This window comes from Furipterus horrens, unplaced genomic scaffold, assembly GCF_987537825.1.
Source record: "Furipterus horrens unplaced genomic scaffold, mFurHor1.1.pri manual_scaffold_5, whole genome shotgun sequence".
NCBI lineage: Eukaryota > Metazoa > Chordata > Mammalia > Chiroptera > Furipteridae > Furipterus > Furipterus horrens.
Genome location: NW_028327175.1, coordinates 34,810,413 through 34,823,333, shown reverse-complemented (window position 1 = coordinate 34,823,333; position 12,921 = coordinate 34,810,413). Strand labels below are relative to the sequence as shown.

At 50.7% G+C, this 12,921-nt stretch overlaps 1 protein-coding gene across 1 annotated transcript in view; it reads right to left on the bottom strand.

Annotated features, from left to right (window-relative positions):
* Positions 1-9,214, bottom strand: part of TPPP (tubulin polymerization promoting protein) — a 28,030-nt gene extending 18,816 nt beyond the window's left edge. The window contains exon 1 of the mRNA XM_090276271.1: positions 9,131-9,214. The gene's annotated coding sequence lies outside the window, so the exon portion shown is untranslated. The remainder of the gene's footprint in view (positions 1-9,130) is intronic.
* Between the last annotated feature and the right edge of the window lie 3,707 nt (positions 9,215-12,921).

The following is a 12,921-nucleotide window of genomic DNA, read 5'->3' as shown; positions in this document are numbered from 1 at the left end:
TGACTGGGACCTTGTTTGGGAAAAGGTTCTTGGTAGATGTGATCAAGCCAAAGGTGCTGAGATGAGATCAGCTGGGGTCGTCCGGGTGGCCCTGAATCCAATGAGAGTGTCCTTATAAGACAGAGAGGAAAGACACACACACACACACAGGGGAGGCCACATAGTGACAGAGTCAGAGACTGGTGTGACTTGGCCATAACCCAGGGATGCCTGGAGCTCCAGGAGCTGGAAGAAGTCAGAAAGAACTGGGATTTGCTCAGGCCAGAGCAGTGAGGTGACCACAGGAACAACAGGAATGCGACCAGAAAATTCAGAGGATCTGCAGGAAAGGGCTACCGACCAGGTCTGCCTGGTTCACAGTGAACACAGTGTCATACCTTTAGGCCTCAAAGATCTCCTGCCCCCAAAAGCAGGCGATATGAGAAGAAGCCGACAGAGCACTATAGTCAGGAAGAAAAACTGGAGAACTAAGCAGGGCCCACCCTGTGGGTAAGACACAGGGGGAACCTGGCGCGGGTGTGAAGGGCAGTAAGCATAAGGGGAAGTGGGCATGGGCGTATTCCTGCAAACACCACTTTCCACCTGGCCAGGCACTGCTCAGTCCAGACACAGCACATGGGGCTCAGTGACAGGGTTTTCAGCCAGGCCACCCATCAGAACCAGCTGGCAGCTTTGAAAACGCAGATGCTACACTCCTACTTCTGGTGACAGAGGCGTGGCCCACTAGCCCACAAGGCAGTGAGGAAGAGTGGACTATTAGAAACCCACCTTCGTCAATACACCCATGTGCTAATAGGAGAGAGAAAAGTAAGCAGCCAGGCCCCAGGAAGGAGGGAACCGTGGACAGGCAGCCGTGTACTCAGCCGTTCCTCTGTGGGCACTGGCTGGTGCTGGAAGAGCAGTGGGGAACTCTGCAGGCTGAGCACAGAGCTTCACAGCTATTCCTGCGCGGGATGCACAGAAGTGACAGTGAGCTGGCAGGAGATCAAGTCAGCTCAGCCTCTCAACCTACAACCTGGATTCAGGTGACTCTGGTTGCTATTCCCCCAAAATGCCAGCAGGACACACATAAAAATTCTCTAGAGAAAGACTGTCATCAAGACTATAAAATATTTCTACGCATATATTTTGATTACGATATCTAGTACACAGTCAGAGAAGGAAAACTCTGATTCCAAAAAACCTCCGCTGCCTTGCGGCATACCTCTTCAGGGGAAAGGCTAAGGGAGTAAACCCCGACAGAAAATCCGGAGCCGGAGTCCCTAAGGCGGTTTGACGTTGTAGTCAACACCGGCAACTCCTGCGGCGCACCTGAAGCCAAGCTGTATTGACTCCGTCTTTCCCTTGGATCCTTCAGCTGCGAAGAGAGGTGGGGTCTGCTGCATGGGCAACAGCAGACCCTCCATATCACCCTGCCCAGGCTCTGTAGCTTCAACTTCACTGGAGAGGACACTCCAGCGTCATCACAAGATGTCGATTCAACACGGGAGGAGACAGATACCGTGTCACTCCCGAGTTGGACTGCACAGCCATTCTCGGTGGTGCAGACAGACTCTTAAGAAGCTACACCATCGTCTCTCGAGACGGACGGCTGCCGACGACGGAGTACACAGTAACAAATAATCAGACACACGAGGGGGGAAAGTGCCAAGAGCCTGCAGAACAGACAACAGAAACAACCCAGAGGTTCCAATTCCTGGTGCTTGATCAGACACTGAGTTTGAAGCAACTACGCATGCTGTGTGCAAAGAAGAAAGGGCAGCATGTGCCGCAGGCAAAGAAGAAAGGGCAGAGTGTGCTACGTGCAAAGAAGGAAAAGGACAAGATGGGAAATTACAGCAAAGAACTGGGAATTACAAAAATGTAGATAGCAACTTTGAAAAAGAACACTTTAGAAATTCTAGCACTAAAAACACAATAACTAAAATTCAGAACTCAGTGGATGGGTTTAACAGCAAAGCAAATTCAACAGAGCATTACAAAGAACTCATGATTTGGAAATACCCAAGAAAAAATACATAAATGTGCTGGAAACATGTGTGTATCCACATGTATATAACAACAAAAACAATGGAAACAATAAAGATAAATGTAAAAATTAATAAATTAGAAAACTACAATACAGAGGATGAATAATATCAAAAGTTACTGCCTTAAAACACCAATTATATTGATAAATATTGGGGATATTGATCAAGAAAAAAAGAGAAGATTAATATATAATGTCAGGAATGGACATCCCTACAACTTATATAGATGTTAAAAGATTAAAATATAATGAAAGAATATTACGAACAACTTTAGACCAATACATTTGATAATTTAAATTTCTAAAAACACAGATTTCTCAAAACAAAACCCCCAAAAAGCCACCTTGCTGAAAGGCAACAAAAAATAGATATTGTTGTAATTATTATAAGAATTATGTTTATAACTATTAAGGACTTGAATCCTTATTTAAAACTTTTCTCACAACAAACTCTAGTTCCGGATGTCTTTGCCAGTAGATTCTACCTTGTATTGAAAAAGAAATAATGTCAATCTTATATAAAGTCTTCCAGGGAAGAGTAAAATATGAAATACCCCCACGCAATCATTTTATAAGGCTAAAACAATCTGGTACCAAAACCTGACAAGGGTGTTACAAGTAAAGAATAATGTATGCCAGTCTCACTTAAGAATGTAGAGGCAAAAATCCTAAACAAAATATTAACAAACTGAATCCAGTGATAGATAAAAAGAATCAATACCTTATAATCAGATCAGGTTTATTCCAGGAATGCAAGGTTGGTTTAACATTAACATCAATCAATATAATTCATCACGCTAACAGAATAGAGGATAAAAATTATATTATCATTTTAATAAATGCAGAAAAAGCATTTGATGGAGTTCAGTATTTATTCACCATAAAAATTCTTAGCAAATTAGAAAAAAAAGGAAATTCCTTAATTTGATAAAATAAAAGATACCTACCAAAAAACTACAAAACCATCACACTTAGCAACAGTGGTTCTAGCCCAAGAAGAGAAATGAACCAGTGGGACAGAATAAAGCCCCAGCAGACCCAAGCATATACTGACACATTCAGTATAACAAAAGTGGCCCTGCAGAGGGGAAAAAAGGGAAAAAGAATGTTTTCAGTCAATGGAGATAGGTTGATTGAATAGACACATGGAAAAAAAAAGAACACTGGCTCTTGACACCATCAGCTCAGGTTCACGGCAGACTGAAGAGGGGAAGGCAGGGTAATGAGGCTGCAGGAAGATAACACACAAGAGCATCTGATGTTCTCGGGGCAGGGGAAGATTCATTACATAGGACACAAGCATCATTAGGTATTCATATGGCACCAGGTTAAAATTAAGAACTTCTGTTCATCAGAAAATATTACAGAGTGAGAAGGCAAACCACAGGGAAGGAGGAGTCTGTTACTCATTGTGAACATGGGCTCATCCCAGAGCCTATGAGGAGCCCTGCTCATCAACAAGAGAGATGGAAGGCTCTGGGACAATGGCAAGGACTTGGCCCAGCACTCAGTGAGAGCACATCCAATGCCCAGGACCACGGGGATGTACATAACCCAGAAAGTGCAAATAAACCCCAAGGCAGATACCACCACACCCTCCAGAATGGCTGACGACCAAAAGGGCGGTGATGCCACATGCTGCAGGATGAGGAGAGACAGAGAAATGTGGGACATGAGGTTTCAGCTGCCTTGGCAACACAGACTGCAGTGGGACATGTGGATAACCGAGGTCCTAATCTCTATCAGCATTCACCAACAGAAACGCTCACATGTGTGCTCCAAAGAGCATTACAGGAAGGTTCAGGCAGCTGTGTTCACAATGGCCAAAAAAGGGAAGCATACCCCATGCCCATCAGCCACACAGTGGGTAAATGATGGCGGTGGGCTCCTGGCATGGCACACATACACACTGACCACTCAAGACCACATGGAAGAGTTGCTCACACAGGACTGACTGAAATAAGTCAGCACTGCATAATGTGTGCCCTCTGGTTTCCTAGACATAAAGGTTAAACATAACCACAGTGGTAGGTGGTAAAACCAGGGCAAAAGCACATCGCCTCCCTAAGGAACAGAAGACAGCAGCCACCACATCCGGCCTGGGGACATCCAGAGGCTCAAATGAGTTCCGTCATTCTCCAGCGCTACTCTGTCCTTAGTTGGCCCCTCACGCAGGCATAGAGGCTTGCAGCCCACCCTGCACAGGTGGGACATTATCATGGACAGCACCAAGGCTGCAGACAGAAGTGGGGTGGATGTGGCAGAGGTACCCAAGGACAAGGCAACAGGCATGTGGGGCAGGCAGTGGAGAACTATGACCAGGTTTGCAGAGGAGGAACAGTCACCTGTGAGAGAGCTCGGTGCATCAAATCATGGTGCTGAGGGCACATGTGAGATGAACTGGGTCAGGTTCCAGGTCTCAGGGGAAGGGCTGGCTGGGGCCCCGAGTCAGGGGTGGGACTTCATAGAGAAAACTCCAGGAAGATGAGCCCACTGCAGGTGGGTTCCTGGGTGGGAGGCAGGAGTCACCTGTGTGGCAAGTCAGGCAGAAAGCAAGATACTCAAAGAAGAAAGAGCCAAGGTGGAGAGGGCCCTAGCGGAGAAGACCTGACTGCCAGGGTGCCAACTCAGCCCCAGGCACACGCTGACGCCAGGAAGAATAGTATCTAGATCAGGACATACCAAGCCTGGTGCCCTGGTGAGCCACAGGAGGCAGGACCAGGGTGCAGTGCGAGGTGGACTGATGAGGCCGGCTCCCCTCAGAGGTGGGTGGGCCCTGCTGCCAGGAAATGTGAACAACTGGCTAAGGAGATAAGACCACAGGAAGAGCAGGGCCAGGAAGGGACCAGGTGGACACTTGACCACAGGGGCAAGAGGAGTACAGGATTCAGAGGCTTCCGGTGCAGTGCGGACGTGAACAGGCCGCAGTGACTACCAAAGGCTGAAGACATGGGCATGGGAGACCACTGGGCCTCCAAAAGAGGCCCTCAGAGGCATCAAGGAAGGGGAGTCTGTACCTCCCAGCCACTGTCGCCCTGATGCCTCTCCCACTGTGAGGCTCCTCCTCAGGAACCCTGGCACTTCGGTAACTGCCTGTGTCACAGAACACAGGGGTAGGGAAGCTGCTGACTTCTGAAGTCAAAGCATAAATGGTGAGACTCCTCTCACTTGGTTTCCTCTAGGGACCTGTCTCAGAGAGCCATGAACTAACAGATGAGGCAGAAAGCTAAGATGGCTCAAAGAGAGCCTGAAGCTGATATTCTGGAAAAACCTCACAAGAGACAGAAGAGACCCCGCTGTGGCAGCCAGCCATAAACCCAGATATGTGGCAGAGCAGGACTGAGCAGAGGAGCCTCAGACAGTCCACCCAGCCTGTGAACTGCTTGGCCAAGGCCAAGGGAATGGAGACCTCCACCCATGCCAAGCCCTGCTGGGAGGCAGATTCATAAGCAAACAGAACGTTGTCACTGCCTTAACTCCTGGTTTCAGGGGGTGGCTATGGTACAGCATAAGAAAACCAGAGCAGGGTGGGGTGGGGGACAGGGAGGGGCTGAGGGTCTTCAAGTGGACAGTGGTGAGGACCATATGACATGCATGGTGTGTGACACACGCTTCTGTAGGGGCTGTGCAGACCCCAAGGCTGCAGGCTCCTGGGAGCTCACTCAAGTCAGAGGTGAAGGGGTACCTGAGTTAACACCGACTCTAGGGCCAGACTCCTGGGTGCGAGGCCCACATGCACACCCCCACAGTGGAGCTCAACCTGCCCGCCTGGCTCACCTCTCACCAAGAGATGAGACAGTGGGGAGTGTAAGGCCTAAATGAGGTCACCTAGAGGACGCTGGCTGTTTTGTGACATTCCAGCTAGAGTGAGAGCTCCCCAGGGCAGAGGCCACGCCAGCTCACCTGGCACCTGGCAGGTACTCAGACATCTGTTGAACAAATGGGTGCAACAGGGTTACAGGATGAGATCTCGGGAAAAGTGGCCCAGGGCAGGGGAGATCACGTGGAGCCCACACGGGGTGCCCCAGTTATCACGCCAAGAAAATCACACTTGGGACCGTTGGGGACATGCAGAGAAGCTGTGCTACAGGAGGAAAAGGCAGAAGGGCAAAAAGGGGCTCCAGGTGGTTTTAAATTTTAGGCTTAAGAAAGGGAAGGCCCCATCCTTCCCTGTCACAAATTAATTTAAAAAAGAAAAAGATGGCATGAACACGGTCTTATGAGGATGAGCTCACACTTCCCACTGCTAAAAAGTTTAGGTCTCTGGGCATATGGGGGGTTGCAGAAGACATTTTAGTATGGTACAAAAGTCAGAAAGCTATAATTCTCTTATACTTTGTGAAAGACTTCTTACATTTCTTCACCAAAGAAGATCTTGCATTTGGACATTTAGAATCAATCACAGTCACACTGAGCTGCTATTACATGCTGTTACACAGCTAAAGGGGAAATATAAAGGTGAAAAAGTCTTAATTCCCATATCAGGAACTGAGATTTGGAGACAGCATGTCATGTCCTTGTGGGGAGCTGCCCTTCCCCCAAATGCGGTTCTTGTGGGCTGCACCCTCCCCCGTGAACCCAGCAGGGCCAATTAAAGCCATTGCCAGGAACTGGCACTACGAAGCTGCCCAGGAGACTCAGTGGAGCTGGGATGCCATGCTTAGGAGTAGCGTCGGTCATGACACTATAGCTACATCCCCACCCAAAGAGGAAGCTGGTCTCCCCAGGAGGGGGTTTAACTGTAGAGAGGACCCACACAGAAGCTGAAGCTCCAGATGGGGTGGGCCCCACACAGGCAGCCCCTCTGCTTCCTTCCCAGCAAACACCTGTTATTTAAGAAGTAGTGTCCATTCTGCCTAAGTCCAGCATCTGCCTGGTCCTGGGTTTGTAGGCTTAGGTGGACTTGGCACCATGTCCAAACCACCCTGGGTCCAGAGTGGTTTCTGGATACGAGCTCAGGGCCCAGATCTCACAGCCTGAGGAGGACCTGATACTTCAAGGTGCAGCTGGGCCCCTTGCCTCAAGATCCTCAGATGGCATCTCTTGTGCATGCTCCTCCAGCCTCACCAGCAACATCACCAGCTATATATAGGCCTGGCTTCAAGTCAGCACAGCCACTCCCCAGGAAGCCTTTTTATATTAAAAAAAAAAAACCAACTTTCAATTACAGTTTACTTTCGATATTATTTTGTATTGCTTTCACGTGTACGGCATAGTGGTTAGACAATCATATACTTCACAAAGTGTTCCCTTGATACTTCTAAGCCTCTTCAACAGAGAGAAGCTCCACTGATTCCCCCCCTCCCCTGCCCCCTGCAGAGAAGGCATATGGACACGCCCCTGAGGACAGTTTGGCTACTCAAATATTTTTCATAAACCTCCATCAGTGATGAGTGGTTTTAATTTTCTTTATGGAATTTGCACATTTTCCATCATTAGCATTTATAACCTTCTACATAGTTACAAGTTATTTTGTTGCAACTTGAAAGGATTCAGGAGATCAGCCAAACAATACAGGGGAGATAAGAATACAATCGGCACAGCTTCCTCTAATCTCCATCACCTCATCATTCATTCCCTAGAGATGGAGAGAAATTTTTTATTGTAGCCCTTAAATTATGGTACCTTTCTGAGTCAGATCCCTTTGGAAATCATGAAAGCCAAGGGGCCTTTCCGGAGGAAACCATGCATATATCACCCTCACGTGGCATGCATTTGCAGAGCTCCAGCTCCCTGGAAGTTCCCCAGCACCCTCTTCCCCCATCACCGCATCACTGAGCCCTGCGATTCCCACCATGTGATGGGAACAGGGGCTGGTACCAGACACAGGATCATGGAGTCCAATTTAAGGCACCAGGAAGCCTTGTGGTCTATCTCACTGGGCCCATCACACCCCCCATTTCCTGCCTGTTCCAAGTTCTCCCTCCCCAGCAGAATCACTTCATCCCCGGATGTGATCCCAGTGCAATCAGAGTTCAGGTCAGTGTTTACTAATCACGTCCTAGATAGAGGCCAGGGGCTCGTCTGGGCTCTGGGGAGCACCCCCACCCCGTTCCCCCACTAGTCCTCCCTGAGAGATTGGCCTTGGGGAGTGCTGGGAGGCAGGCGATGGCAGCCAAGGGAGCTAGGTCCTTTTATCAGCATCCCCCAGGGACTCCGCAAGTATCCAATAAATGTCAGGGGAATCAGCCAATGAAATGCGCAGGTGGATGACAGCATCGCCCGGCTCATCCTAAAAGGTGTCAGATCTCGGAGAACACACAACGCCTATCAAAATAGCAGTCCCAACAGAGAAGCGCGAATTAAAATTTTTCCCACCGCGTCGCAAGACGTCTGTACAAAACTGAAACCGCAGAATAAAGGGTTTCTCAGGACCCACCCTCAAAGGCGGGCATTGCCCCCAAAGGTGCGTGGGAAATGCACCGGCCGTCAACCTCTTTATCTTAGCCGCGGCTTCTGAACGATTAAAAAACAAAAAACAAACAAAAAACAGAAAGCCCCTCGGGAAGCTTCGATTTGCAGACTGTAGGCCCGACGCTTTGCCCTGGACATAATGGTGACGTTTGTGCCGGGTGGAGAAGGGCTGGGACCCTAAAAGGGGCAGCTCAGTCCTTGCCTCAGGATAACGCTCATCTGGGCCCCTGGACACAAATGGCCGTTTCGTGCGGCTCTAGGGCAGTGGCTTCATTTTAAACCCTTTTAATCCTAATTTCCCGCCCTCTCACGGGCAGCGGCCCCCCCCAAGGCCTCGGCATCGATAAACAGCGCTTCAGCAAATGAACACGAAGGGTCGGGGTGCGGTGGGGGGTTGGAGCTGGGGCTGCCGCGAGGCCCCTGAAAGAAGGGGCTGAAAAGGGTACCGAAGCGAAGAAAGGCAAAGCGTCCCGCTTGGGGCCCAATTATAAACCTGTCCTTTGCATCGCCAATTACTCCCGCCAGCGTTCCCCGCGTCCCCAGACCTGCACCCTACGCAGCGCCGACCGCCTGGTAGCCCCAAGATGAGAGAGCAGGTGGCGGGAGGAGCGGACGGGCCTGGGGCCCTGCGTCCCTGAGCTGTGCCGTCTGCGCGGTGCCCCAGGACCGAACCCCGCGGCCGCTTACCTGGCACTCGCAAGGACTGCAGCGGCGGCGCCTCCGCGTCTCGGCCGCGCGCGACCGGGTGCCTGGCGGTGCGCTCCCGCCGCCACCGCCCAGGGCCCCGCCCGGGGCCCCGCCCCGGCCCCGCCCCCACTGGTCTGCACGCGGCCACCACCCCCACCCCCGCCCCGCCCTGTCCCGCCAGACCCCAGGGCCCCCACCCCCAGGACGCTCCGCGCGCCTCCCCGGCCCCCGACCGCAGCCTGCTGCCGGCCCCGCCCCCACTCGCCGGCGCTTGCCTCCGGCCCCGCCCAGGCCCCCACCACAGCCCACCCGAGCGCGCCTTGCAGCCCCGCCCCTGGTCCTTCCCAGCCGCGGTCCGAGCACCGCCTCTGCCTTACAAGGCGGTCTCTACGCAGGCCCCGAGTCCACCGGCTCTACGTGCAGGGCCGTGGGAACCTCTCGAGGCAGTGCCCGTACGGCCGCAGCTGGCCCTCCGGGGCATCCGGGACGGCGGGTCAGGTCTTTGCGTCCCCCATCCGGATGAGGGCGGACGAGGCTGGCGGTGGAGGCAGGATGAAAGGGTGCGCAGACGGGCCTTGCTGATTGGGGCGTCTGGGAGCGCTGGCCACGAAGGGGACCGGGGTGGCGGGAGGCTCGGACCGCACGGAAGGTGCGCAGGGCGTGGAGTGGGGCCGCGCCCCGACAGTTGCCGGGTACCGAAGTGGGGCTGTGGCGAGGCCTGAGTGGAGCTCGGAGGCAAGGAAGCAGGTCTGTGCCTGGCACCAGCACCGTGCGCAGCTGGGTCGCCCCCCCACGACAAGCAGCAGCGGCTGAGCTCTCACCTGAGCCCTCCACTTCAGCTTGAGGCCTTCTTCCTGCGGACGATGTGGGCCTCCCCTGGTTACCTGTGTTGAAATCGCCATCCCAGAGTCTCTTCCAATTTCTCCCTTTCTTTTTTTTTCTTTGGGTCACCTGCTGCCCCTTCCCCACCTGGCTGACTCTGTGGAGGGCAGGGGTGGTGTCACCCTTCAGGAGAAGGTTGCTCAGCAGAAGGTTCCGGGGCCAGGATGACGGGGAGGTACCAGCCTGAGTGCTGAGACTGGGTGAACGGGTCTCCATCTCATCCTCCAGGAGCCCTCCAGGGAAGGAGGTCTCCTCAGGCTGTTGGAGGCTCAGCCTCTGGGGGGTGGGGTGGGCGGGGAATGGCCTGAGGTCACTTCAGCTTCACTGCTATGGTTCCCTTGGAGCTAGCCAAGGAGCCACCCCAGGCTCTGTCCTCACCCTGCTGGCCGGAGACCCCCCAAACACAGGCATACGCATCTTCCAGGTGTGTCCCACTGTCAGCACCTTGCCTGAATCGGAAGTGCCTGAGGCATGAGTCAGCATGTGCCTGCACAGCTTCCAGGCTCACCTCAGATTCCAGCCAGGTCAGGGAGCCTAGCAAAGGCCAGCAGAGGAAGTTGGGGTGTTGAGCCAGAGAGAAGGGGCAATGGGTGTTGGCTGTCCCCCAGACCAGGAGTGAGAGAACATGGTTGCCTGATGCTCAGGGAGCCACGGGCTGTGCTGCAGAGCCCCACCCCATCCCCACGGTGGTCCTGGGTCCCTCTCAACCACTCTGGTTTCTACTTCCACTTAAAACTCACCCAGAGATGGGCTTCTAATTCTCGTTCCCACCCTAGAGACCAGGCAAATCTAAAAACTTAAGAGCTGGAAGGGCAGGGGAAACTCAAACGTGCCCTCCTGAGGCTCCACTGTCCCAGCTCATGGCTGGTTTTATTTAGGTTGAAGTTGGGCTGTGCCTTCTCTGTGTCCACACAGCCCTAAGCAATGCAAATGAAATAATGAAAAACATTGCTAGTATGTTCCCATAATGGTATTAGCCAGGTGATTGTTTAATTCCACTTTTCAAAACCTGCACAAGTGCTCTGACATAAACATGGGTATTTTGCCAATGGTAAAATAGCAGTGGGAGATGAGTGCCAGGGTTCAGAAGCAAAGATGTTCAAGGAACATAGCCATTGGGAAGCAAAGGCCAGGCATGGGGAGAAGGAAGGCAGCCTGGCAGAGCCCTGAGTGAGCAGTCAGCACACCTGCCCCAGAATAAAGGTGGAAGCTCAGCCTCGCAGGTGCCACCCCCATGTTCCAGGCCTGATGCTATGCTTCTGGATTCTCAGTGGCCAAAAATGTGGTTGCTGTCTGTACCCTTCCTGGTCATCTGTGAATGAAGTTTGAGTTCACGGGTGTGCTGTTTCTTAACAGGGAGTTAGTTCAGCCCACACTTAGAAAATCACTTTAAAATAGTAGCATAAGGTCTTACCAAGCTGGGAAGCTCCCACTTCATGATGAAATTGCATGTTCTATCCAGGTTCAGGAGTCAGAGGGCCCTTCTGCTGGATGCTGCACCCTGGCTCTTGGTCCACTGAGCCCTGAACAATGTCCATCTACCCTCCAGTTATTAAAACCCCACTCACAGTTGGCAGGGTGGGTCACAGGGTTTTGCCTGTAAACTGGAATTGTCTGCATATGAAGGAAGGACACTGCTTGTTTCCTGGGGCCCAAAGAACAAAGGACCACACACAGGCAGCTTAAACAACAGAAATCCTCTAAGTTCTGGGGCCAAAAGTTCCAAGTTAATGTCAGCAGACTACCCTTCCTCCAGAGGTTCTAGTGGGGACCCTCCTTCCTTCTCCAGCACCTAGTGCTCCAGGTATCCCTGGACTTGTAGCTGTGTCACGCCAACCTCTTCATCTTCATGTGCCCACCACCCCCATTTGTCTTCTTCTCTGTGTCTCTTAAAACACCCTCATTGGATTTAGGGCCACCCAGTGGTGGTTGTCTCGGCCCAACAGCCATGGCAGTTCACCAGTAGATGCCTCCAAGTCCCTCGCTGCCCTCCCTGGCTTCCTGAGCAGGTTTCGTGTCACATGGTTGGGAGCATGAAGGACTGCCCAGCACCAGGCAGGGGATGGGTCCCACCCAGGCCCCTGCCACCCTGCACTGAAAGAGCCACCCAAGAGCCAAAGCTTTAAAATTACCAAGACTGATTTTAAGTTTATTGCCATTAAAATTAATTTTTATTATTTCTTATAAAACTTTCTAAAGAATGCTGCAGAAGTTCCTTAAACTCATAAACTTGTCAACATTTCTAATGAACCAGAGTAAAAACATTGTACCAAGTCTATTTTGAATTCACTTTCTTCCATGAATAACACAGACATCTTTAGAAAACTGTCTTTTAAAATTTGGCTTCCATGGATCTATTGAGAACAAAAGTTAAAAATAAAAAAGAATATTATTTTTATAAATGATACCATAAGCCACCATAAGCCATGAGCCAAAAAGACCTACCTTTTGTTATCAATATCTTGTTTCATGATTTCCACTTCCTTATTTTTTGTTTTGTTTCTCACTTTCACTTAGTTGAACTATTACTTTATAAAGTTTAGTTTCTTTTTTGCTTCAAAAATGAAAGTACTTTAAGCACAAGAAATAAAAATGTAAACAAATAAGTTTTATGTTTTAATTTCTTATAGTCATCTTTCCCATCTTGAATATAAATCTCAATCTTTTTCATATAACCATGAATATTCTTAACTTCTTTGATATCATTCATCTGTGGAAAAATATTTATTAAATACACACTGGTTGAGAACCAGGGCATATAAGATTTATTTCCAAGGAAATTATTAAAATAACTAAAACTTAATAGGAGAGCACAGTAAAACATTGGCTTGGAAGTTAGGAGCCTTGAGTTCTAGTTTTTATCACCAGCAAATTTTATCTCAGATAATTCTGTTTATCACCTGTGGAAC